We start from the raw sequence: 26658 nt of genomic DNA, 5'->3' as shown, positions 1-26658 counted from the left end.
TTAGTGCTTTACACATATAATCTCATTTAATAATATTTCCAGTGTAAGCAAAAAGGTCAGATCATTTTCTCTTTCTAAGCTTTCGGTTTTCAGATCTGTTACACTGAGATAATAGTTAAATCACAGGGTTGCCGTGCAAATTAAATGAGATAATGGAGACAAATGCAATTATCAAACTCTAAAGTGATTTATAAATATTCTTTATTATGATGATGATGGTTCCATTCCTTCCAAGAACATTCAACTATAAAGTCCCCAAGCCATAACTGAGTCCTGACCAAGTATAGATGCCCCCTAGCAGTGAACCCTGTACCCTCAAACACAAAGCAAGGCACCCAAGTACCATCTTTCAGAAACCAGTTTTTTCTTTCATAAAATTTGACAAAAGGTTCTAAACTAAGTGAATGTCAACAGACAGGTTAGAAATTTGATTTCTCCTTCCCCATCCTAATAAGGCAGTGATGTAGTTAAAATAATGTGTCTGGCCTGCACCCCAGTGTTTATAGCAGCAATGTCCACAATAGCCAAACTATGGAAAGAGCCCAGATGTCCATCAACAGATGAAAGGATAGAGAAGATATGGTATATATTTATACGATAGGTGACAAGGATAGAACTAGAGGGTATTATGCTAAATGAAATAAGTCAATCAGAGAAAGACAATTATGATCTCACTCATATGTGGAATTTAAGAAACAAAACAGAGGATCATAGGGGAAGAGAAGAAAAAATAAAACAAGATTAAATCAGAGAGGGAGACAAACCATAAGAAACTTTTTTTTTTTGGCTGGGTACAGTATACTTTATTGATGGTACATGACAAGGTAGGGCTCCCCAAGCCCCTCCCCTTCTCCAGGGGGTCTGGGATGGAAACGTTGGAGGTCGGGAGATTCTCAGTGTTCTGGAGGATAAGTTGGGGCAGGGAGTCCCCAGCAGCTGAGGGCCTCTCTCTTCCTCTTGCTCTCGCTGGGGCTGGTGGTCCAGGGGGCTCTTACTCCTTGGAGGCCATGTGGACCATAAGGTCCACCACCCGGTTGCTGTAGCCGAATTCATTGTCATACCAGGAAATGAGCTTGACAAAGTGGTCGTTGAGAGCAATGCCAGCCCCGGCATCGAAGGTGGAGGAGTGGCTGTCACTGTTAAAGTCACAAGAGACAACCTGGTCCTCAGCATATCCCAGGATGCCCTTGAGGGGGCCCTCTGACGCCTGCTTCACCACCTTCTTGATGTCGTCGTATTTGGCAGCTTTCTCCAGGCGGCAGGTCAGATCCACGACAGACACGTTGGGGGTGGGGACACGGAAGGCCATGCCAGTTAGCTTCCCGTTCAGCTCAGGGATGACCTTGCCCACAGCCTTGGCAGCGCCAGTGGAAGCAGGGATGATGTTCTGGGCAGCCCCTCAGCCATCACACCACAGCTTCCCAGAGGCGCCATCCACAGTCTTCTGGGTGGCAGTGATGGCATGGACGGTGGTCATGAGTCCCTCCATGATGCCGAAGTTGTCATGGATGACCTTGGCCAGAGAAGCCAAGCAGTTGGTGGTGCAGGAGGCATTGCTGACAATCTTGAGAGAGTTGTCATACTTCTCATGGTTCACACCCATCACGAACATGGGGGCATCGGCAGAGGGAGCAGAGATGATGACCCTCTTGGCCCCGCCCTTCAAGTGAGCCCCAGCCTTCTCCATGGTGGTGAAGACCAGTGTTGGTGGTATAGTGGTGAGCATAGCTGCCTTCCATGGTGGTGAAGACCTCAATGGACTCCACAACATACTCAGCACCAGCATCACCCCATTTGATGTTGGTGGGATCTCACTCCTGGAAGATGGAGATGGCCTTTCCATTGATGACAAGCTTCCCGTTCTCAGCCTTGACTGTGCCGTGGAATTTGTCATGGGTGGAATCATACTGGAGAACATGTAGACCATGTAGTTGAGGTCAATGAAGGGGTCACTGATGGCGACAATATCCACTTTGCCAGAGTTAAAAGCAGCCCTAGTGACCAGGCGCCCAATATGGCCAAATCCATTCACTCCGACCTTCACCATCATGTCTCGGGGACGCAGCTGGCACTGCACCAGAAGATGCGGCTGTCTGTCGAACGGGGAGGAGCAGAGAGCCCCATAAGAGACTCTTAATCATATGAAACAAACTGAGAGTAGCTGGAGGGGAGAGGGGTGGGGGATGGGGTAACTGGGTGATGGCTTAATTAATTAATTAATTAATGTGCCTGGGTTTTGACATCCCTACCCCCACCCACCTAGATGTTTCCATGAAAGCGAAGGGGCTGCCACCATTCAACTAAACCTTGTCCTCAGGAAACTTTCACAGACTGAAGAGACCCCTGGAAACCGGCCCCCTTCTACCAGGCGCCCTCAGGCAAGAAGGGCATCTTAAAGGGGCTCCAGGCCCCCTTTCATCTCTCCAGGCTGCTTCCTTCCAGAATGGAGTATTCTGGCAGAAACATACAGTTTGTTTTTTGAAACTATTTTAATGGTTGTCTTTTCTATAGTTAGGGTTTTAAGGGTTTTCCCAGTATTTATTTTAGAAAATAATCCCCTGTCCCTTCAAGAACTGAATTTCATTTTCACATTTTCCTTTTTCTTCTCTCAGTACTGACTTCCTGGGAAAATGCCCAACTGAATGAAACAGTTCTTCTGCTCAAAGATACCCTAGGCACCAAATTGTGTTCTCAAAAGGAGAATGCTTTTCACATCTCCTACATCTCTGCAGCTTGGAACAGTACGGCTTCCTGATTTAAACTGCCTTTAGGTAAAATTATTTACTTTGTGCTATAGGCTCTACCGCATCGGATTTTCAAGAGGCTCTGTCACTGCAGCCTTCAAACAGTGGCATGGCCAGCTATGATGGGAACCAAGGTGACGGGCATACTGGCCACTGAAGAAAAGACCACACAGAGCGTTCCATAACCAGCGTGTTACTGAGGGGGGGAGGCAGTCCTTAGAGGTTAAGAAAAGGGGGGAGGGGGTTGTTCACTACTTATTAGTTGTATGACCTCTTGCCAGCTACTTAACCTCTCTGAGCCTGAATTTCCTAATCTATAAAATGGCAATAATGATAGCACCTATTTTATAAAATGATCACAAGAAATAAAATAATGAATGTAAAACTTACTTAAACATCCAGCAAGTTGGTGGTGCTATGTCCTCGGTATTAATTTCCTGTGTCTGGCTGTAACAAATGACCACAGAGGAGGTGACTTAAAGCAACAGAAATTTATTCTCTTAACAGATCTGGAAGCTAGAAGTTCAAAATCAAGATGTCAGCTGGGTTGGTGCCTCCTGCAGTCTCAGGAGGGAAAATCCATTCCATGCCTTTCTTCTACCTTCTGATAGCTGCTGGCAAGTCTTGATGTTCCTTAACTTACAGCTCGATCTCTCCCATCTGTGCCCAGGTTTCCAGGTGACCTTCTCCCCTCTGTGTCTTCTCTCCTTGTCATCTCTTATAAGGACATTTGTCAATGGATTGAGGGCCCATCCTAATCCAATACGATCTTATCTCAAGACCCTTAACTTAATTACATCTGCAAAGACACTTTTTCTAAATAAGGTCATATCCACAGAGTCCTTGTGGACATATCTTTTGGGGAGACCACCATTGAGACCATTGCACCCTCTCGCCAACTAAAAGAGTCAGTTTAAGTCATGCAAGTCTCAAACTTTTTCTTCCTCTGTGAAATAAAACATGGGTCCATTTTTTTCCACAAATGTCTTCACTCTTCCTGTTAGAGGCGTCTCTGGTCAGACTCCTCAAAGCTAGGATAACACCTATTATCTTCCTGTCCTGTGGCTCACTGGTTTGCAGATGGAACGTGGGCATAAATGATGGGAAGTGTACAGTAGGGTTTCAGATGAAAGAAACAGAAGATGGCCTTGCTCAACCCTTCATGTCCTTGATGAGGTAACAGAGATCCAGGAAGTGATGTACCTTGCTGAGGTAGTGCAGGTAACATGATGGCAGAGCCATCATAGCGTCAGGCACCTGGCCCAGGCCCTGCCTCTCATTGCTGTCCCCTCCCACTGTGTCACTCTTCTACCAAGCCTCACAGTTGTGAGGTCACCCTCAGCATTCTATAAGCCCAGAGAAAGGAAGCTGAGATGTCTCACACCTTACTGCATGCCCCTGGTTAATTCTAAAAGTCAGACCAATGTTAGTCCATAAAATTAAGATGTAAATAAGCCAAAGTCAGACCAGCCATAATGCCAATCAACCTTTGATTTGCTTTTTTACATTTCAGGGTACAAAGAGAAAGTTTGGAAAATGCTTCCCATCTTACTTAAGGGCAATAGAATCTTATAACTTCACTTGAAACTTGGATCACATAAATAATCTCTTATATTCTAAAGATTCACCCAATATACCAATTGTTTGGAACTCAAATTCTCCATTCTCTAGGACTGATATTAACCATAAAGAGTCCCTTTCCAGGCTATAGCCTACAAAATAATACAATGACAACAAAAAAGAAATCAATATTAATATTAACAATATAAGTAAACAAAGAAAACTTAAATTGAATTAGAGAGTTAATTCTTTTATTAATTTGCCCAGAATTCCAATTTGAGAAAAAAAAAAAAAGGCTTAATAAAAGGAACATGGAGAGGTAGAAGGGAGCTTTTAGAAAAGTTGATGGGATCTTCTGGGTATTTTCAAGGGCATTAAAGATCAATTACATTTAATTCCATTTTGAATTTATTAATTTCTTTTTCCAAATGAAATATCTTGTAGCTCTTTACAATTTTCAGACTGCTTTTGCCACATAGTCTCACTTGCAAGAGCAGCCAGATGAGTGGAGATTTTATCAAGCAATCACGCCAGATGAATTCCAGCAAGTGATAAATTAGCAATTGGGAAGTGGTTACTACTGGTCTCTTTCAAACCCCCACTACTCTGAGTATGGCCAGGACATCAGCATCAACAGGGAGCTTGTTAGAAATGCAGAATGTCATCTAGACCCCAGACCTACAGAAATCAGAATCTGCATTTTAACAAGTCCCTCAGGGGATTCCTATGCACATCAGCATCTGAGAAGCAAAGCTGCTGCCAGTGAACAGAGGTGTCTTTATGAAATAAAATAAAGTGGGTAAGCAGGGAAAAATACTCATAAAGAATATACATTTGATTTTTAATTATCCAGCAATGTTGCAAATTGAGCTAATATCCTCTTTAAAACAGATGCTGGATAAACTACAATAATTTAACAGAAAAAAAAAAAAAAAGCCAAACTCAAAGACAGAAAGGGAAATCTCTAGTTACCAAAAAAACCACAAAGGAACTCATCGCACATGAGCGAATGTACCAGAATCCCAAGGGATAGCAGACTTGGCTGCAAGTGCTAACAGCAAGGTACTAGAGTCATAAAATCCCCATAAAAAAAAGAGATGAGGCCTTGGACCCCTAGGAAATGTGATGCTAGAACACAGACTCCTCTATAAACCCTGCCTCCTTTGTATAAGGGAAATGGGAGACTTCCCAACGGGGCTGGAGAAAAAGCAAAGAAGCATCAAGTGTGTGATGGGCCCCCAAGCCCTTGTCTGTGCCACATGCAGATATGGAGTCCAAATGAATACTATGCACATGGTGTTGGGATCTCAAACTGACCAATTACTATGAAAATTCGTCTTGGACAAGTGAAAACCTCGGGACACCCAGCCATGGTAAATATAAAACTTCTCTGTAAAGATACTCCCACCAAACACAGCACAGAAAACTCACACAGACCAAAAATAATCCCAGCTGAGAATGAGCCCACAAGCAAAAATTAACACCAGATGAGAACAGAATTCACTACAAGGGGACATTATCAGGTACCTGGAGCAATAGATTAGCATGCCTCAGAAAATAAGATAATAGAACCATTCCAAAGAGACTACAGTTTTATTTAAACCTGAAGGCAATTTACTAGATAAGAAAACTGAGGCTAATGATGATTTACAGGTAGGAAACTGAAGTTCAGAGAGGCTCAGGCTAATAAAGACTAAGAGCTTCAATCCAGTGCCAGGGTTTTCTCTACCGCATCACAGTATTTCTGTTCTCAATAAATGCAGGCAAGTTGGATCATTTCTTTGATTCATGTAAAACAGAAGAGAAAGAAGTGATTTTCTTAGATTGGGAAGGTAGAACTCTGATTCAATTCATTTGCTCTTAAGCATTTTTTTTAATGCAAAAAAAAGGAAGTAGGTAGGGATCTTTGTGTACTCAAAAATTCTTTTTGGGGGGGCGCCTGGGTGGTTCAGTCCTTAAGCATCTACCTTTGGCTCAGGTCCTGGGATCGAGCCCCACATCGGGCTCCCTGCTCGGCAGGAAGCCTGCTTCTCCCTCTCCCACTCCCCCTGCTTGTGTTCCTGCTCTCGCTCTCTGTCAAATAAATAAATAAAATCTTAAAAAAAAATTAAAAAAAAATTCTTTTGGGGGACAAAAGGAGGTGACAATGTAAGAATTTTGAGGCAGCTGGACACAATGGGAGGTGACAGGTAAATATCCATCTGAATGTTCAGAAGACAAGGATCTATACCTTGGCAGTTTTCTTTATTTTTCCAAGGCAGGATGTCAGGTAATCACTGGAACATGAGCCAAGATGAGCTTTTGCTTTTACTCCCAGAGCATCTTCATGGTGTTCCTGAAAGGCTATTTTAAATAGCGGCTCTAACCTACAAATCCTTACACAGAGGTGCTAAGGAAGTGGTGGACAGCTCAGGCACTGCAGCAATGCCATAACTTCTCATCTCTTACCCCTTCACTAAATTACGATTAAATTCCATCATTCAAAGCTGCCTGATCTTGGACCAGATGCATATATCACAAGAAGGCATTAAAACCTGACCTTTTATATCCCCAGTAAGAAATGTCATGAGTCCATCACAGAATCATAACTCCCTCTCGAATTGGAGCTAAGAAAGATCTGAACTTCAAAGGGGAACTCTCTGATTACAGGCAAATTTGAGGACTTTTCTAGTAACCTCTTAAAATTCTGAATTTTAAAGAAAAAATGAGATGGCTTTTGTGTTTCAGAGCAAAAGAAATAATGAATGAGTACATAGCAGGATGCAAAAGAAATGCTACACACAGAAAGTGAAAAAGGAACACGCTGACACATCTCTTTAAAGCCAGTTCTAAGATTATGGGAAACTTGAAAATCAGTAACATTTCAGCAGAGGCCCTAAAACCCAAAACAATTATCCACTGGCTCTATCCAGCTAAGATTTACATCTAGTGGCCTCATCGGTATAGATACCACGGAGACTCTGTAAAGAGTACTATGGGGCTTGGTGACTTCAAAACTTGCTCTTGGAATATTTATCACTTCAGCTCAGTAAATAGCTAGTCCTTTGCCAGTGGGGAGATAAGCAGGCAGCCTTATCAGTCTTGGTACTTTCAAAAGTCTTGGCAGCCTTATCAGTCTTGGTACTTTCATTCCACAGCACACTGTGGAGCATCTATTGTCCCTCTGATGGTCATCCATACCTACGAGAGCAGAAAGTAGATATTTAGACCTTTGTAAAGAAGAATCATTTAAATGAGAAAGCAAAAACTTAACTGAATAGTAAGAAGAGGAGAAATGGGGACAGGAAGCAACCAGAGACAAAGATTCAAGAGCAACAGTGGTTCAGCCCTGCCATAGTGTGGGGTGTGCAGGATAGCTATGGGGCAATTCTAATCGAGGAGCATAGACGGAGGCCATATATAGTCACCTCCACCTCCATCCATACAGAAGCATTCTTGGTGTCCAAGGGAAAGCAATAACAAAGGAGGATGGCTTTCCTGACATCATCCATGTCTTCATTTAATAAATATTTATTGAGCTCTCACTGTGTATACATATATGTCAGAGACATATCATGAGTATAAAGAGGAAGAAAAGAGATGATAAAATATACAAATGTAGAAAACACAGGTAAAATAAAATACCCCTAATTCAAAAGAAGAAGAAAATATGCCAATTGTGGGACTATGTAGCTTCATGAAGAAAACAATATTTGAGCTAAGCCTTAAAGAATAGGTAAGATTTGGACATACAGGTACACTATTGGGAAGTACAGTATTCTTCTCTCTACCACAAACAAGAGGCCAAGTGAATCATTGGGCTAGATGTGCTTCTCAACCTTCCCTGCATCTACGAATCACCTGGGGAGAATTTTTTAAATAAATGCTGGTGCCCCACCCCAGATATTTTGACTTAATGACTCTAAGGTGAGACCCAGACACAAGTAGTCTTGCTTTTTTGAGCACTCCCTAGATGATTCTAATGTACAGCTAGGATTGAGAATCCTGAGCTAGAACAGAGCAGACATGGAGACTGGAATGTGCCTTTGGAAGTTTGTACCAAAACTTTATAAGAATCCCAGCCCCCAGTGTGCCATGACTCATGGATTGACACAATTCCCCCACGATAAGATAGAAGGAGAGATCAAAATAAAATGTTGACATCAACATAGTCACAGTCCCTTGGGAGCTTCCATTTTTCAGATGAAGAGGCAATGGCATAGGAACTTTATGGACACTATGTAGTACTCGGGGGGACTCTCTGCCAGGACAGCTCACACTTGGAGGAAATGGGTGAGGAACTCGCCACATGGAATCATAAACATGTAAGCTCACAGAGTGTGCAGAATGCTGCTTTTGGATATGGGTTTGAGAACAGAACCAGGAACACCTGAAGGTTTCAACATTGTGATAGTCTCTGTGATAATTTAATAAAGCAAGCACAGGCTTTTCTCAATGAGAAGGCACCTTTCAAAGTTTGCATTTTAGAAGATACGATGTTGCAAACTTAGGTGAGCCAAGTGCTTGCGGTTGGGCGGCATGGAGTCTTATAATGGTGAGGCTTAGGATTGTCTGAAAGAGTAAAAATGGATTCACATAGCTTAAGAGTAGCCTCCTACTATAGATAAATAGAGTAACTTATCTATTGCCATATAACAAGCCACTAAAAAAAAAAAATGCAATGGCTCAAAACAATTTATTGTTCTCAGGGTGCCTGGGTGACACAGTCAGTTAAGCATCCGACTCTTGATTTTGGCTCAGGTCATGATCTCAGGGTTGTGAGATTGAGCCATGTGTCAGGCTCTACCCTCAGCGTGGAGTCTGCTTGATATACTCTCCCTCTCCCTCTGCCCCTCTGGCTCGTGCTCTCTTTCTCTCACTCTCTCTCTTTCACATAAATAATAAATCTTTTTAAAAAACACATTTTTTTTTCTCTCATAGTTTTATGGGTTGCCTGACTCAGCTGTCTGGATTTTCCTTGGTTCTCTCATACAGCTGTGGTCAGATAGTGGCTGGAGTCGTCTGAAGGTGCAACTGGACTGGACAGCCAATATGGAGCACTCACATCGCTGTTTAATACTAGCTATTAGCTCGGAGCTGAGCTAGGACTTTTGACTGGAATGCCTACATGAGCCTCTTTATGTGACTTGTATGTCTCAAAGTATGATGACTGGGTTCTAAGAGACAGAAAGTAGAAACTGACAGTTTCTCAAAGTCTGGGTCCAGAAACTGGCAAATATCACTTTTACCATATTCTGTTGATCAAAGCAGTCACAGAGTCTGTGACTTTTTGAGGAGAGGGGACACAGACCCCATGTCTCAAGACAGGAATGTCAACCTTAATCTTCCACAACTTATGAAAAGATTAGTCCTTCTTATTCTCAACACCGTATGTTTGAACTTTAAATAGATGTTTTTTCACAGTTCTTTGATAGCACCTCCCACAGCAAATAAAGAAAGGCAATACTATGTACAATACAAATATAAAAGAGTAATACTGTGCTATGCTTCACTGCAAGCTTATCACCTGTAAATCTGAGTTATTTTTCTTTTTCCCAGCAGTCATGATGAGTTTGTACTTTACATCTCTTCTCTCTGCCTAGTACCTTTGGTGACCAAAAGCATACGTTTGCAAAGACAGGTGCAAAGACAGGGTGAGAAGGATAATCAGTGGACCAGGGCACAGATCAGGGCCAACACCAGGGTCAAATCCATAGTTGGGGCCTTGCAGCAACTCTAGAATTTTTCCACAAATTGTTACTGTTGGAATTCTGCCAACGTCAGCCCCACAGTCCATAATGATCCAATGCTCAAGAGCTTCTGCATCGCTAAATGTTTACAGGGCTCAGAAATCAATATCTAATCACACTTAGCTGGAGCCCAATATTCTGTACACTCAGCAGTGTACATTTTTGGTTGCTGGGTATATAAAAGTTAACATGGGAAGCGGAACATTTGTTGGAATGGGCTGCATTAAAAATATTACCACTGTGGTGCAAATCACTGTTAATGACATTTATCGAGTGCTCATTCTGTAAGGGTCCCACTCTACCAGGAGTTTTAAGATGATACAAAGGAAATAGAAGACACCCTTTTTGACCTCAGAAGCTAATGCTACTTTTTTTCTCCGCCCTTCCCTCAGAACATAACAGCTAGATTACTTCTCAAAATCTGTCGGCTTTAAAATCCTGTTCAAAATAATGGGAATATCAGCTATACCTGGTTTCCTGGTAGACCATTCCAAGGAGGGCTTTTTTTTTTTTAAGATTTATTTATTTATATTTTATAAGGGGGCAGAGGGAGAGGGAGGGAGAGAATCTCAAGCAGACTCTGCCGCTGAGCATGGAGCCCAAGCATGGAGCCCGATCCCATGACCCTGAAATCATGACCTGAGCCGAAACTGAAAGTCAGATGCCCAACTGATGAGCCACCCAGGTGCCCCTCAATGAAGCCTTTTTGTAAGCTCTTACAGGTCTCCTGGTGTGGCCAAGTCCCTTCTCTGTCCCTAAGCTGCAAAATTCACATTGAATTCACAGCCAAACCCCTAATGAAATGTCTAGTGGCAGCAGTGACATTCTTGCCCTTTTCCATAGGTGGGTCCTCCTGTCACCTAAGAAACAGATTTGTGTAAAGCTTCCTAGATAGGGCTTCTGAAACATTAATGTGCATGCAAATCTCACCCAGGGATCTTGTTACAGTGCAGATTCCAATTCAGTGGGTCTCTGAGATTCTGCATTTTAACAAGCTCCCAGGTAATGTTGGTGCTGCCAGATCTCAGACCATACTTTGAGTAGCAAGGATAGAGGTTACTATGGATAGAGCTTTACCTGTTTCAGGCAGTGTTCAAAGGAAGAAAAACAAAACAAAGATCCCGAGTCTGCTATCTTTTCATCTCTCTCTCTCTCTCTTTCTCCCCGCCTCATTCAAGCACTAGAGAATACATGCCCATCAAGCCTCAAGAAAAGCCTTGGGAACCTCAAAATTCTCCAACTTGAATACGCAACCTAAGCTCCAAATGTGACCTCAGGTTTAAAATATCAGTTCAGTTTTTAGGCAAATAGGAAACACTGAAAACTGAGTTTAAAAATGTTGAATCTGTCCTTGTAGTATGAATATCATAGAAGCACTTCAAATTAGTTGTCTTTTTTGACACCAAAAGAGGGAGGTACATGTATGCTTCTTTGTATAGGTCCTGTAAAATTGTTTCTTGACTGGGAACATTAAGACAGAAAGTTAAGGATCAAACTTTTTTCTAAACCAGCCACATATTAGAAGCACAGGGATTTGAATTTTGTAATTTATTTTAGTTTGAATTATCTAGATATTTGCTCTAAGTACTCAAATCATGGTAACAACTTATACTGTTGTTGCTTTATTTTTTTCCCCCAACTCTTTGATATTCCTTACCCAGATATCACCTTCAGTCACCCTGTCCTTCAAGGTCTATAAAATTGGCTCAACCTTCTGTTCTGTACTCTCTGGAAGGCCTGCCCAAGACCTTTTTGTGTTCCTGAGGGAACTTATATTCTATGGTCATTTCTAGTTTGAGTTTTCTGCTTCTACTGAATTTTTTAAAGATTTTATTTATTTATGAGAGAGAGAGAGAGCAGGGGGGAGGAGCAGAGGGAGAGGGACAAGCAGACTCCGTGCTGAGTGCAGAGCCTGAAACAGGGTCAATCCCATGACCCCAAGATCATGACCTGAGCCGAAACCAAGAGTCAGCTGCTTAACTGACTGAGCCACCCAGGCACCCCTGCCTCTACTGACTTTTTGTTCCCTTTTGCACTTTTTAGGTATTGGCGTTTTCTTCCTAGATTGTCCCCCAACTAGCTCCTTCCCACCTTCATTTTAAGCAAGGTGCATATATAAAGATCTTGTGTTTTGAAAAGCCTTTACAGAAAGTCATAAGTGGAGGATGATATTGCTGCACTGCAAATAAATCTGCAGTACATATTACCCATCACTATTCCTGAAAGTTCCATCAGGCACTCTCCAGTATATCTCTGGACCTCTCGCCCTCTTGCTGATTATGCCTTTTCCCCTTCCTTCCCGTTTCTCTCTATATACCATTTCTCTCCCTCCCTGCCCCTCAACAGTCCAATTTTATGTTCACACCCAGCTTATCGAGAGCAATTTGGCTCTCCCATTCTCTATTCCCAAACTATTGCCAGACTCACTTTCGTATTCCCAAAACTCATCAAAGTGCTCTCCTGTCTGAAAGAACCATTAGCAGATTGCCATATTTTCTTTAAGGGGCTTCAATTCTTTAGAGGCATATGGAATTTAAAACAGCATTTTTTTTCATTAACAAACATGATCTCACTTGGCCTAGTAACTCTGAGGTAGGAAAAGCAAGCATTAGCATGGCCATTTTAGACAAAAAAAAAAACAAAAATCCAGAAAAATCATGTAACTTATACATAGTCCCCTACTTAGGGGCAGAACCAGGGCTGAGACCTAGGCTTCCTGGCATCTACTATATTCTCCCTTCTGAGTCGTTTTTCTGCTGGATGAGACCAAACATGATATTTTACAGACTTGAAGGAGCTTTCACTTTCTGAGGTCCAAATTGGATAAATCCAAATCTTATTCCTTGACACAAGCTCTTTGATGAGAGCTTTACAAGGCCTTTGGTTTGCAGTGATCATTGGCAACCCCACATGCAATTGCTTCTATGCATAGGCCACGAATCCATGTTTTCTCCCCCAAATTTTTAAGGGTGCCTCCAGGACTGTGGAATACAGTTCATGAGGCAGGGAACAAGAAAAATGACTTTGTTTTCGATACCTACTCGTGTCCACCATTTTAAAGTCACTATTAGCAAGTGGCTTGAAGAGTGCTACAAATTATAAATAGAAGCTTCAGGTACTTCCACAGCAATATGAAACCATGAAATTATACTTTAGAATTATTTATTCACCTTCTCAACATTTAAACCTTCTGAACTATTTAAAAATCACAAAGACCTGAGAATCCTGAGATGGCAGTATAGGCTGGAGCTGGGGAGGGTAGTTGGTTTAGGCAACATGCTAATGTGGTAAGTCCAGTCTTTAGGTGCTAATATGTTTATTCTCGTTCTACAGCTGCTTTAACCCAAAAGTCACAGAGCAGTCCTGTAACTGAAACAAAAAGGAGGGGAGTCTATGTGAGAAAGTGAGTGTGGTTACTACAAGGGCTCTACTACTCTTAGTAAACCTACAGCAAAAACACACCACTCAGTTGCATCGTAATGATGTGGCGATTACACACATGCACACACTCAATTTTGGAAATTACATCCTGAAACTTTGCTCTTTTTTTCTCTAAATAAATTCATACTGAGAAAGAGAAAAGCAGCCCCTGACATGCAAGGAGCTGACCTAGTATGATTAGCTGGGCCTTGACATTGTCCTGTTGTACAAATACAATTTCACAGAAAATCAACATCAGACAAGGGCCACTCTGTGACCACAGTGGAACAAATCAAAAACACAGCCACTCAGTAATCATATCTGAACAGAGACAAAGCATAAACATTGTCTAAACCACAAAATACCAAAAATCCCAGCTAATATGAGTGAGTGCTGCTTCTTTCCCAATTATAGCTTCCTTCCCAATCGGTAAGAGTTACTGAGAGAGCCATAGAATTGTCCTTGATTTCAGATAGCACCCAATCCAAAACGAATTCCTGCTTCCTTGGATCCTCCCCAAGTTACTCAACCAAACTCAAGTCCAATAGTAAGTCCTTTCTAATGACCTCTTACTGAGACATGCCATGGTTCCCCATAGTGTACATTCTCCTTCACCGGGATGAGTAATAAGCACTTGTTCAAATACATGTGTGTTCCTGATGTTATTTGACTACAGAGCATTGACAGGAAGTATAGATAGATTTGGAATGAAAGTGAGAAATGTGGGACCATGGATGTTTTACCTTTGGCAGAATGGGGTACAAATAATGGTGTGGCACAGTTAGAAAAGTGGTTGTGTGGCCATATTCTTCCAGGCTACCATTTTGTGACTTCATGGAAACTTGAGTATTGCCACTGATACCAATCTGTATGAATCTACGTAAATACCAGCTGTGTGGCTGAAACCCGCCCCCACTTCTTAAAAAGTGGATGTTCTCTCCAGTCCAAATTGGATTTCTTCATTTAATCTCCATACCTTGCATGCTACAATGTGCCTTTATACTCAAAGACTTCTACATCTCCTCCATTTTTCATTTTGAATACAAAATAAGATGCAAACTCTCATTTGAAGATTCCAGGCCAACTAGAGCGCCACCTGTTCTTGTTTTTTTTTTCAACCAATTAAGCATTTAAATTGTTTCTCCTCTAAATTGAATTTGCCTTTATTATTTTTTTCTTACCCTTTTTCTTTTCCACAGCCATCAACCATATCCAGTAAACAACTGTTTGATACGCTAGGGAAACAAAAGTGAAATTGTAAGGAAGTAGAAATGAGAGGGGATAGGATGGATAGTGAAGGAGAACTGTAACCTGTGAAGAGACCTGGGACTTACCTTGTATAAGGCAATCCTAGGTCACTTCACCTCTCTGGACTTCAGTTTCCTCCTCCATAAATGAAATGAAGATGAGGTCTCTAAACGTTTACAAGGTAAAATTGTAACCATCCCCTCCTTGCCCACCTTCACTCCTTCCTGACCCAGAAGAAAAGAAGCCCCTTCTTCATTCTACAGCTCTCCTTTCCCTTTGAGATCCAAGTATACCCTTCCTGGCTTCCATCAAGATATTGTTCTTTCTCTTGAATCTTTAATACTTTTTTTCCACCATTAACTTCTCTTTTTCTACCCAAAGCTCTATTCCCAATTCACTCTCAAGAAGCACTAACCACTGGTGTCTATGGCTTCTTTCACCACAATCCAATTAGTAGTTTGCCCACTGATTCCACATTCCTTCCTTTGGAGCTAATCTGTTTTCAACCACTCCAATTTTCAAGTGATTTGGAAAACAGGTATGAGAGATCTGGAATCAACACAGACTCAAGAAAACATTTTGTTTTTAAAGAGGCATGTGTCATAAATGAATTCTTAACACAACAGCATAACAAGTTACAGTAATCAACAGATATCAATGGATAGCTATACTTAATAATTTGAAACAGACCATATTTCTATTTTTCCTTGAAATTAATCAGGAGCTTTCATGGAAATCTTTATGGAACACATGATTGCATGAATATCATTTCTTATTTAATTGGCATTTAAGCAAATGGGTTAATTTTTTTCAACTAACTAAAGATTTATTTTCCTTGGCTTATGGTTTTATTCATTTATGGTTGATTTTGTTAGATTAGAAAAATACATGAGAAGTCAATTCTCCTCTTAAAAGGGATAGACTGAATTTGAAGGCCTGTGCCAGGGGAAGATACCAGAAAGACAGGAAGTGGAGAGTTCTGACTATCTTTGCCTCAGAATAGAGGCAGGGAAACTAGGTTTGTCTCCTTTGCTCCCACATCTATCAGTCCCTGAACCTTCTTTCGTGACAAGCCTCAGGACTAAGGAATAGACATTAACAGAACTGGCCAAAGGTGTAGCAGCTTTCAAAGTGCTTTTAGTGAATAATCTGATTTTATCATCATCACCCTGGGAAGTCAGAAGGGGCAGAGAAGCAATCCCCTTTTCTCTCTCCACAGTCTCTCGTACCATATATATGGTACCTTCCTCACCTTCATTCAGGTATGCCAAAAACATTTATTGTGCTCTTACTCTATGCCAGCAACAGAAACGTTGAATTAAGGGCTGTTGGGGCGCCTGGGTGGCTCAGTTGGTTGGGCGACTGCCTTCGGCTCAGGTCATGATCCTGGAGTTCCGGGATCCAGTCCCGGATCGGGCTCCCTGCTCAGCAGGGAGTCTGTTTCTCCCTCTGACCCTGCCCCCTCTCATGCTCTATCTCATTCTCTCTCTCAAATAAGTAAATAAAATCTTTAAAAAAAAATTTAGAATTAAGGGCTGTTGTACCTCATTTTCTTTGGGGAAAGATAGTAAGCAATCTCTGACTGGAAAGGAGATGAGTACTAGAAGTGTCTCTTGCTTTGTTCAACACCAGCTTCCTTATTGCACCAACAACTTCCTACGGGGAAAAATAAAGCAACCACCCCCATATTTCTACAAATAGAGAAAGAGAGGTTTGGAGAGTTTTCTTTGGTGTTCTCCACACAGAACTTCTTGATGGGATCCTCCATGCAAACATAAAAGCATTATTCCTTAATAATAGCTACCATCTGAAATGGGCTTTTCCATTTACAAAGTGACTCATTTGTGTTGGCCTATTTATCCCCCTTTGGTCACAATCCTAGAACCAAAGTGTCTCTTTTAATTCTTACAAAGACAAAACTCAAAAAAACCCTAAAGGAGCAGTGTTATAGATTGAATTGGGTCCTCCTAAAATTCATATGTTCAAGTCCTAACCACCAGTGTCTCAGAAGATGATCTTATTTGGAAATAAGGTCACTGCAGATGTAACTAGTTAAGTTGAGGTCATCCTGGAATACGGTGAGCCTTAATCCAATATGACGGGTGTCCTTATGAAAAGGAGGGATTTGGACATAGACAATGTGAACATGAAGTTAAGGATCAGGATGATGGATGCTTCTATATGCCAAGAAACACCAAACATTACCAGCGAACTACCAGAAGTTAGGAGAAAGGCATAGAACAGATTGTCCCTCACAGCCCTCAGACCAGACCAGACCAATCCTGCCAATACCTTGATTTCAGATTTCCAGCCTCCAGAAATGTGAGACATTAAGTTTCTGTTGTTTAAGCTACCCAGTGTGTGGTACTTGTCACATCAGCCCCAGCAAACTAACACAGCCAGCTTTACCAAAATCTCTGAGGGGTGCTGGGCCCTAGTAGCATTGGTGTCACTCCAATAAAGAGGACACAAAGAAGAGTCAGTGTCCCCCCAACTGTGCCACAAACCAGATTAAGCTCCGGCACCTCTCCTTTCATCTGCAGTGGTGCTCTGGGTCATAACCAAAGGAAACCACAGAACTGGCTGGCACAATGGGGTGCTTGGGGAACCCAGAAGAATCCCAGAAGGGGGACATCAGAGTAGACTGAAAAAGGAAAAGCTGAGGCTGCCATTTGTGTAGGAATGCATGTGAGAGCCCCTACCCCATATGACCCCCATGAGCACACTGGGGGCCATTACTTAGCAGGAGGTACAACTCCCCCATGAACAAGAAGAGCAAACATCACTGAAATAACCAGTTTAAACTGATTAACATTTTCATTAAGAAAATGACCCATAACTTTGAGTTCTCTACTGGGATTGCTCTGTTCATCTTAGAAAAGCAGCATGCTCTCACTTTCCATATCATTAAGGTAGAACTGTTAGCCAGAATCATTTTGTGCCTGAAGAACACAGCAGTTTGGCAGAATTACACAGAGTGTGAAAGGAAATAGGTTCAGAAGACATTAACAACTTCAGTCAGCTATGTTGACTACCAGTCAAGTACTGCTTATACAACTATTTCAAGATAAAAAATGTAAAGTGAGGAAAGAAAGAAAAAAAAAACATGAAACAAGATTATGATGCAAAAATGTTCAATCAGTCCTTTCCAATTTTCTATGCACCCTAAATAAAATGTATGTTTAATTGTTTAATAATGCAAGACCTTGTTCTTTTACAGAGTTTGTTAGAGCAGGCCCAAGCAAAAGGGTGTCAGGAAAATGCAAAGGGAAGCAATGGATTGGATAACTAACTTGTCAATGAAAAGAAACAATATGGATATAATTTAGGCCCCCCAAACCAGTTTGTGATCAGATAGTACCACAGAGAACTGAAGAATATTAGCGACAACAGGCACAAGGAGATTTTGGTGGTTTTAAAAGAAAATACTATCTATAAATATTATTAAAAGTATGACGTTTCAGGGTGTATGTTAATTATATCATTTTTGAAGGATATTTAAAATTATGTAATTAGGACTATATAATTACTATAACCAACTTAAAAATAAGTTATTGTAGATATTTTACAATGCAAAATTGACAACTGTTAATAACTGTAAATTCTAGGTGGTAGAAATATCTAGGTTAGTTATGTTATTCTTTGCCCTTTTGGTTTTTTTAAAAGATTGATTGATTGATTGATTTTAAAGAGACACCGAGATCATAACCTGAGCTGAAACCAAAAGTCAGACGTTTAACCGACAGCACTACCCAGATGTCTCTGCCCTTTTCTGTTTTTGAAAATACCTCCAGGGCGCCTGAGTGGCTCAGTCGGTTAAACGTCTGCCTTCGGCTCAGGTCATGATCCCAGGGTCCTGGGATCGAGTCCCGCATTGGGCTCCCTGCTCAGCGGGAAGCCTGCTTCTCTCTCTCCCACTCCCCCTGCTTGTGTTCCCTCTCTCACTGTGTCTCTCTCTGTCAAAAAAATAAATAAAATCTTTAAAAAAAAAAAAAGAAAATACCTCCAAAAAAATTTTTTTAAAGAACTCTTATCCGACAACATATTTGTCTATAGATCTGACATTTACTACTATTGTGAACTTAGGCAAATGTTTTACTCTCTCTGAATTGTTTCCTCATCCACAAAGTGAGTTCATAATAATAGAAGAGTATTTACAGAGATTAGAAGTGATGTGTATAAAGAGGTGATGGTAGACAGTAGGTAACCCCAAAATGATAACTATACTTATTCCTGAATCTCCTCTCTAATATCCCCAATATGTAATTATTCAGTCCAGCCAGGAGAACTTCAAGTTCTGACAAGAAAACCCTACCTTCCAGGCCAGCCTGCTATGTTTTTTAATTCCTCATTGTTAGAAAGTCCACCAAATGGTCTCCCTGTAACTGTACCCATGGTCCTAGTTGGGGCTACAAAGTCCTTCCACTCAGCCTGATTTCAGTATTTTAATTCAGCCAAGGAGCTTCCATTCCCCTCCATCTCCCTACCATCTTCAAAGCTTCTCTTTTCCAGGTTTAAAATATCTCAATCTCTGTATCCTCCCATATGAGACTTAATTTTGAGTTCCTGCACCATGGTGATGAGTTTCCTCCTACAGTATGCTTCTACTGACCTTTATCTCTTTAAATTGCAATGCCTGGGGTTGAGATTGGAGCTATACTTTTCTCCCTAGCCCACATCATTGTTCTAGATCGTGGATGGGCAAACATTTTCTGTGAAGGACCAGAGAGTAAATACTTTCAGCTTTACCAGCCATCCAGCCTCCATGCAATTACTCAACTCTGCCATTGTAGCACAAAAGCACCTATAGTCAGAAAGGACATGGCTATGCACCAATAAAATCTTTTTATTTTTCAAAAACAGATGGCAGTCTGTATTTGACCAATAGGTCATAATTTGCTGACCTCTGGTTTAGATGATAGTCTCCTGCTAAAGAAAGCTTCCCACTAGATTTTTTCAATGGCTGCACCACACTGTTGTGTCTTTTGTCATACTTCCCATTGAGCTATGTCTTAAACAACAGAACATTAATCTGAGTGCCTTTCTGAGTGCAAAGAAGGACAGAGACACCAGAACAGAGTTTAGCCAACCTCCCTCTTGGTACGTGCAGCAAAGAGGAGCATGCTGGAACAATGAAGAATGGATCCTTGTTACCAGTTCCTGCATGGCTACAGCAGCTATCAGCCCACCACGTATCTGCCCAAGTGCCACCATAACTGAGCTTACATGGAAAGAAGTCGACGTGCCTCATGACGGAAGGTTTCTACAGATAACGCAGTGGATTTGGAGGTCCCAAGTGGAGAACTTGGCCTTCATCTATGTTACATACATTTTGATAGATTTCAGCTCACCTCTCCAACTAGTTGAGTACTTTTCAGATAATCATCTTATTATCTAATGTGTGGAGTCACATCTGTTCTTTCCTTTGTTTATAAATTATTTTCTCCTTTATTCATAAGATGTTTGCATAATTAAAGTATTTACATGGTAGCAGTTAATTAGCTGCTAATGAGGCACAAAAAGTCATATAATTCCTTTCAACATAATTCAATCCAATATTTTTTTGTTTACTCAGACTCAAGAATGCCCTTAATTAAGATTTGCTATAATTTCCTGCCTTGACAATTCAGTGTCTATAGTGTCACCAGCCTATTATCGGCATAGAAGCGAAAAGAACATTGGATTTTGAGTCAAAACTCAAATGTTAGTCCCATTTCTGTGATTTTTTGGTTTGAGCACTTGAACAAGTTAATTAAGTTCTCTTTACCTCTACTCTTGATGCATAAAGTGAAGAAATAATACTCTCCCTGACTACTTTATAGGTTTATTTAATTGTCAAACATGGACACGGATTTCAAGGTTATTTTCTCTAAACATGTAATGTGTTTATTATATACAAAGATGTTCACATTATACTATTACCAGAAAAAGTACATAACAAACCAGTATCGCCTTATCATCTACATTTTTCTGGAAGGAACCACACCAAAATGTTAATAGTGGTCATCTCTGTGGAGTAGAAAGAGGAGTGATATTTGTTTTGCTCTTTTTTGTTTATATGTAATTCTACATTTTCTACAATAGCAAATAATACTTGTGTAATAATAAAAGATCAAATTTTAAAATAATTGTTTATTGAATTATAAAATATGTTAATTCTAGAATATTTGGAAAATACAGAAGAATAGAAGAAAAGACGACATATTTACATGTGCTTACTCTGGTATTACTATAACCCATAAGAGGAGTTGTAAGAAACCATCTCTGAGGTTGAGTTCCCACATTCCATGGTTCTTAGTACTCATAAAGTTATCCTAAAAAGCAGCTGAATAACTATATGCACCAGGCAACATCTTTGATATATAAATCTCCATGGCAACTGAAATAAGGAATCAAAATTGCTATGGCCCATAGACTTAGAGGTGCAGAGCTATTGTGGTTGCACTGCGAAAACTTATGTTGTGATGCTGTTTAAAAAGCAACAAATAAAGAGGTTGTTTGTTTTGAGAACTCAATTTTAAATGACTGGAAACAAATAAATTTTCTCTAAAAGAGTATGTTGAAAAACCAGAGTAAACAAGACTTTTAAAAAGAAGTAAATTAAAGGTGAACTTTGGAAAGGTCAGATCTTACATTCTACACTGAAATTCTTTCAAATGCCTTTCAATTCTAGAGCACAAAGTCTAGCTATTCCATCAGAGTGACTTTAAATCAGATCCTACACTTTAAATATGAAAGAAAACACTAAGGCTAATAATGTAGAATACTAGGAGCTTATATATGGTACAAACTTCCTCTCCCTCTTGTATTACCACCAAATGGAAAAGAGAAAGGAAATTTGTGGCTGACTTTTCACACAGCAAGGGAATTTTTTTCATTCTCCCTAAACCTAAAGCCACATATAAAAAGCCCCTGGGTAGAACCACATAGTGATTGTAAATGTAGATAGTATCCCAGCAATTTTTTTTCATTCTTTTCAGAAGGCTTTTAACAGTGGCTAAACCTGTTAACTAAAATTAATCCAGAAGGAGAAAATATTTACAAATTATATACCCTATAAAAAACTTGTATCTAGGATATATAAGAACACTTACAACTCAATAATACAAAGACATATAACCCAGTTTTTAACTGGGCAAAGGACCTGAATAGACATTTCTCCAGAGAAGATATATGAATGGCCAAAAAGGACATGAAAAGATGCACAGTATCACTTGGCATCAGGGAAATGCAAATCAAAACCACAGGGAAATGCAAATCAAAACCACAATGAGACACCACTTTATACCCACCAGGATGGTTATAATCAAAACGTAGAAAATAACGTGTTGGCACGGACATGGAGAAATTGGAGCCTTCCTTCACTGCTTGTTGGAATGTAAAATGGTACAACCACTTTGGAAAATAGCTTGACAGTTCCTCAAAAGTTTAAACATAGAGTTACCATATGACCCAGCAATTCCACCCCTAGGTATATACCCAAGAGAAATGAAAACATATGTCTACACAAAAATTTATATGCTGTTCATAACAACAAGAAACAAAAAATATAAGCAACCCAAATGTCTATCAAGTGATGAATGGATAAATAAAATATGTAGTCATACAATGGAATATTATTTGGCCATAATAAAGGAATGAAGTACTGATACATGTTACAACATGGATGAACCTTGGAAACATTATGCTAAGTGAAGGAAGCCAGTCACAAAAACCACATAAGATTCCATTTATAGAAAATGTCCAGGGTAATTTGAGAAACAAGACCGAGGATCATAGGGGAAGGGAGGGAAAAATGAAACAAGACGAAACCAGAGAGGGAGACAAACCATTAATCTCAGGAAACAAACTGAGGGTTGCTGGAGTGGTGGGGGTGGGCGGGATGAGGTGGCTGGGTGATGGACACTGGGGAGGGTATGTGTTACGGTGACCGCTGTGAATTGTATAAGACTGATGAATCACAGACCTCTACCCCTGAAACAAATAATATATTATATGTTAATAAAAAAAAAAATGAGATGAAGCTGGAAGCCAACTGGAACCCAGAGAAATGTAGAGCCATTCTACCAGCCAAATCCATATGTTTATGTAAATGGGAAATAAATATCTGTCTTATTTACAAAAAAAAAAAAAAAGAAGGAAAGAAAATGTCCAGGATAAACTAATCTATAGAAACAGAAAGTAGATCAGTGGTTGCCTAGAGTTGAGGGAAAGGTAACTTGGGGAAAACAGGGTGACTGCTTAAGGTACAGATTTCTTTTTGGAGTGAAAATGTTCTAAAATTGATAGTGGTGATGACTGCACAACTCTGGAAAATACTAAAAACCATTGGCTTGTACACTCTAGATGGTTGAATTATAGGACGTGTGAATTATATCTCAGTATAGCTAGTATAAAAATGATAGATTGATTGATCAATAGACAGATGATAGATATTAGACAGACAGACCCAGGTAAGAGCTACTGAAGGAAAGTTTCCAGAGCTGGTTGGGTCTCAGAATTGGCTTAGGGAGGACGGCTAAGCCACTCCCAAGTCCTGGTGACTTTCTCTTCTTCCACCTCAAGATCACCCAATCAATGAAAAAAAACTTGTTTAAAATTTCTTCTACAACTCATCTCCTGGTGCCTTCACTAAAGTCGATTCTTTTTTAAAAAATATGTATATAGGGGCACCTGGGTGACTCAGTGGGTTGTGTCCGACTCTTGGTTTCAGGTCAGGTCATGACCTCAGGGTCGTGAGATCAAGCCCTGCATTGGACTCCTCACTGGGCATAGAGCCTGCTTGGGATTCTCTCTCTCCTTCTCCCTCTGTTCCTCACCCCCACTCTCTCTCTCAAAAAAAAAAAAAAAAAAAATATATATATATATATATGTATGTGTGTGTATATATTGACTACTTATTTAAGAGATAGACACTGCACAAAAATTGTCTAACTTCTATTACCTACCTTTATGCATACTCTCTATACAAAAGTTTCACCCCACTTACCAACTATGGAGTCTTTAGGACACATTCACTGAGGAGCTGGCAACTTCTCAATCCCATTCCAGTCTGGGAGATTTAAGATAACCCCATCTCTATCCCCAGGGAAATGCTTGTTTGAGAAAAACGTCATTTGGATCTAAAATTAAGTATTTTGCTTATTCAAACACTGTGCTATAAATCCATCAATGTTAATAAAGAAGCCACAGTTATGACTTAGGAATCTCAAACAAAGACTAAGGCTAAGGTCCGAAGTAAGACTAACGAACACTCTGTTCTATCATATGTGGCAGATTTTCTCTGTTGCATCTCCGCATAAAGAGATCTGGATTCCCCTTATGACAAACTATTTTACTACAGAACTTATCTTTACTCATCTGAAATATAAACCTCTGTATTTACATGAACATTCAAATCAAGATTTGTGTCTATTGCTGTAAATAGTGATAGCTCAGGAATTGCTACGTAGTACCCATTTCATGTGTTACTGCACTTCCTGGTTTATTATTAAGTTATTATTATTGTAGTAGCAGTAGTAATTGCCCACCTAGTCCTAAACCCCTTTTCTTTTCACTACTATAAAGACCATAGCATATCTTCCGGTTTTTGAGATGGCTGTTTTAAAACTGTCATCTCCCTGCTAAAGCATTTTACTACAAGCTTGAATCAAAAGTACTTCTGACATTTCTAAGGCTAAAACAAGACATGGAGCTTTATTTGTTCTCCTACTTCAGTGGCCTTCAGTCCCTCTTCACTGCAGACCCCGATGCCCACCAACACACCCTACACTCTTTCCTCCTATTGCTAGAGATTGGAGGGAGTCGTCCCTGCCATCAAGAAGATATTTGCTAAGAGTCATTGGTCTTAGCCACCCTTCCCCAAAGGACTTGCTAATCCTGGAAAGCAAACACAGTGGGTTGGCCCCGGAGCATAAGGAGCACCCTTTTCCCATAATCTACAAAGCCTAAGATTAAATCAGGATATGAGGCCCAAACCTACATCTTGGATCCCTCCATATTCCTTTCTGCAAGCAGGAAAAGGACAAAGGTATGAGTCCACCGTGCATATCTCTTTAAGCCGTGTGGACAAGGAAGGCAGACAAAGAAAACATGGACAGTGGTCCCTGGAATAAGCCCTGGTCAGAAAACCACTGTGGCCACTTGGGTGAAAGACAGAAAAGAGGAAGTCACATCCATGAACTGATGTCTTTTCAAAAATTAGGGCCCCTGGATGGCTCAGTCGGTTAAGCGGCTGCCTTTGGCTCAGGTCATGATCCAGGAGTGTCGGGATCGAGGCCCGCATTGGGCTCCCTGTTCAGCAGGGAATCTGCTTCTCCCTCTCCCTCCACCTTCTTGTGCTCTCTCACTCTCTCTCTCTCAAATAAATGAACAAAATCTTAAAAAAAAAATTAACTTCGCCATCAGTAAATATGGCCTAAGTAATATCCTGGAATCTGACCAAGGATATTAGCATGTTTTCTACTTTGGGGAAAGGAGGAAACATAGGACATAAGGGCACCTCCCTTCCCCTAAAGGCCCATGACTTGGAATACTCAGCTTCTAAAATCTTAAAATCCAATAAATCACCACCCTCCTGAAGCCCCTCCATTTTTACTTCAACCATTCTTTGCCAGCACTTCTGTCCCCTTGTCTCTTTACCTGATCTACTCTGGAACCCCCAAGTGCTGACGTTCTCACTCCCCGAACAGGCAGCTAAGCTGTGCTGGAGGAGACGATAATGTAAAGACTGCAACTCAGAGACACTCTGCTCCTAATTCTTTTACATCTTCCAAATAGCACTCTTCCATCCCACACAGATGTTTTTCCAGATCTCCAGTACTCTTCTGATGCTTCTTCCTTCCTTTCTGCCCGCCCCTCTCCCCTAGCAGATGTGCTTGACTGTCTCTATACAGAGATAATATGTTTGTGAAGGCAGAAAGTTGACGTTCTTATATCTGAACCAATTCTATTTCCTTCCCTCTAGTCTCATAGAAAAAGATGTTCTTTCTCTTCAAACCATTAAGCAATGTCCATGTTGTCCCTGAGTAGAAGCTACTTGTGTCTTAGGGATACTGCTAGAAATAGAAGTCTTAATCTTAGTGTGTTTGATTTGCCTTTCTCTTCATATGAGGGAAGTTGTCTTTCAAATATTGTTGCGTACATTGAATCCTCTTTGCCTGTTTTTTCCATGTCACTTTCTTCCATTCTTTTTAATATTTTATTTATTTATTTGACAGAGAGAGATCAAGAGAGAGAGCACAAGCAGAGGAAGCGGCAGTCAGAGGCAGAGGGAGAAGCAGGCTTCCCATTGAGCAGGGAACCCGATGCAGGGCTCGATCCCAGGACCCTGGGACCATGACCTGAGCTGAAGGCAGATGCTTAACCGAATGAGCCACCCAGGTGCCCTCTTTCATTCTTTTTTAACATTTTCTTTACTTTTTATTTTTCTTCTTTTCTTAGTTAATCCTCTATGTCCTTTACTGTGTTTTAGAGTATCTATTCTCACTGTTTTCTTTCCAGTTTTGCCATCATTTCTGTGATGATTTTACTACTTTCTTACATTCCTTCCATGAGCTTTTCCCATTTACCTTTTATCTTCTCCTACCTTTCATCATCTCTTCCCTGAGCTCTCACACTTCTGTTTGAAGCTCTTGTTTCATAAAAGCAATTGTTTCATTGATTATTTTTAAAATTCATGCAATATATTTGGTTACAACATTCATCTACTCTAAGGCAACATTTTTTTTTCCATGAGTATCCTTTGTTTAACATTTTTTCCCATTCCTTTTTCCTTTTCTCTGTAGTTCACATATATATGAACTATATATATATTCTCACTTCATGATCCCTCATTACTGAAAGACATACCTTTTTCTGGACCAACTATTTGCAGGTATATGTTGGGAAAGGGCTGGAGGCACATTCCAATCTGGCTGAAATTTTCTCATTACAAGGTTTTGTGAGTGGTGATGATT

At 40.5% G+C, this 26658-nt stretch overlaps 1 pseudogene across 1 annotated transcript in view; it reads right to left on the bottom strand.

Annotated features, from left to right (window-relative positions):
* Positions 1 to 774: 774 nt before the first annotated feature.
* Positions 775 to 26658, bottom strand: part of LOC118020881 — a 139235-nt pseudogene continuing 113351 nt past the window's right edge. The window contains exons 4-5 of the transcript XR_004682039.1: positions 3135 to 3191; positions 775 to 2093 (exon numbers count right to left, since the gene is read on the bottom strand). The product of XR_004682039.1 is annotated as a glyceraldehyde-3-phosphate dehydrogenase-like (transcript). The remainder of the gene's footprint in view (positions 2094 to 3134; positions 3192 to 26658) is intronic.

The sequence above is a fragment of the Mirounga leonina genome, unplaced genomic scaffold, assembly GCF_011800145.1.
Source record: "Mirounga leonina isolate KUSES-001 unplaced genomic scaffold, KU_Mleo_1.0 Mir_174, whole genome shotgun sequence".
In the NCBI taxonomy this organism is placed as follows: Eukaryota; Metazoa; Chordata; class Mammalia; order Carnivora; family Phocidae; genus Mirounga; species Mirounga leonina.
Note: the sequence above shows the minus strand (reverse complement) of the source record. Positions and strands in the feature narration are given on the sequence as shown.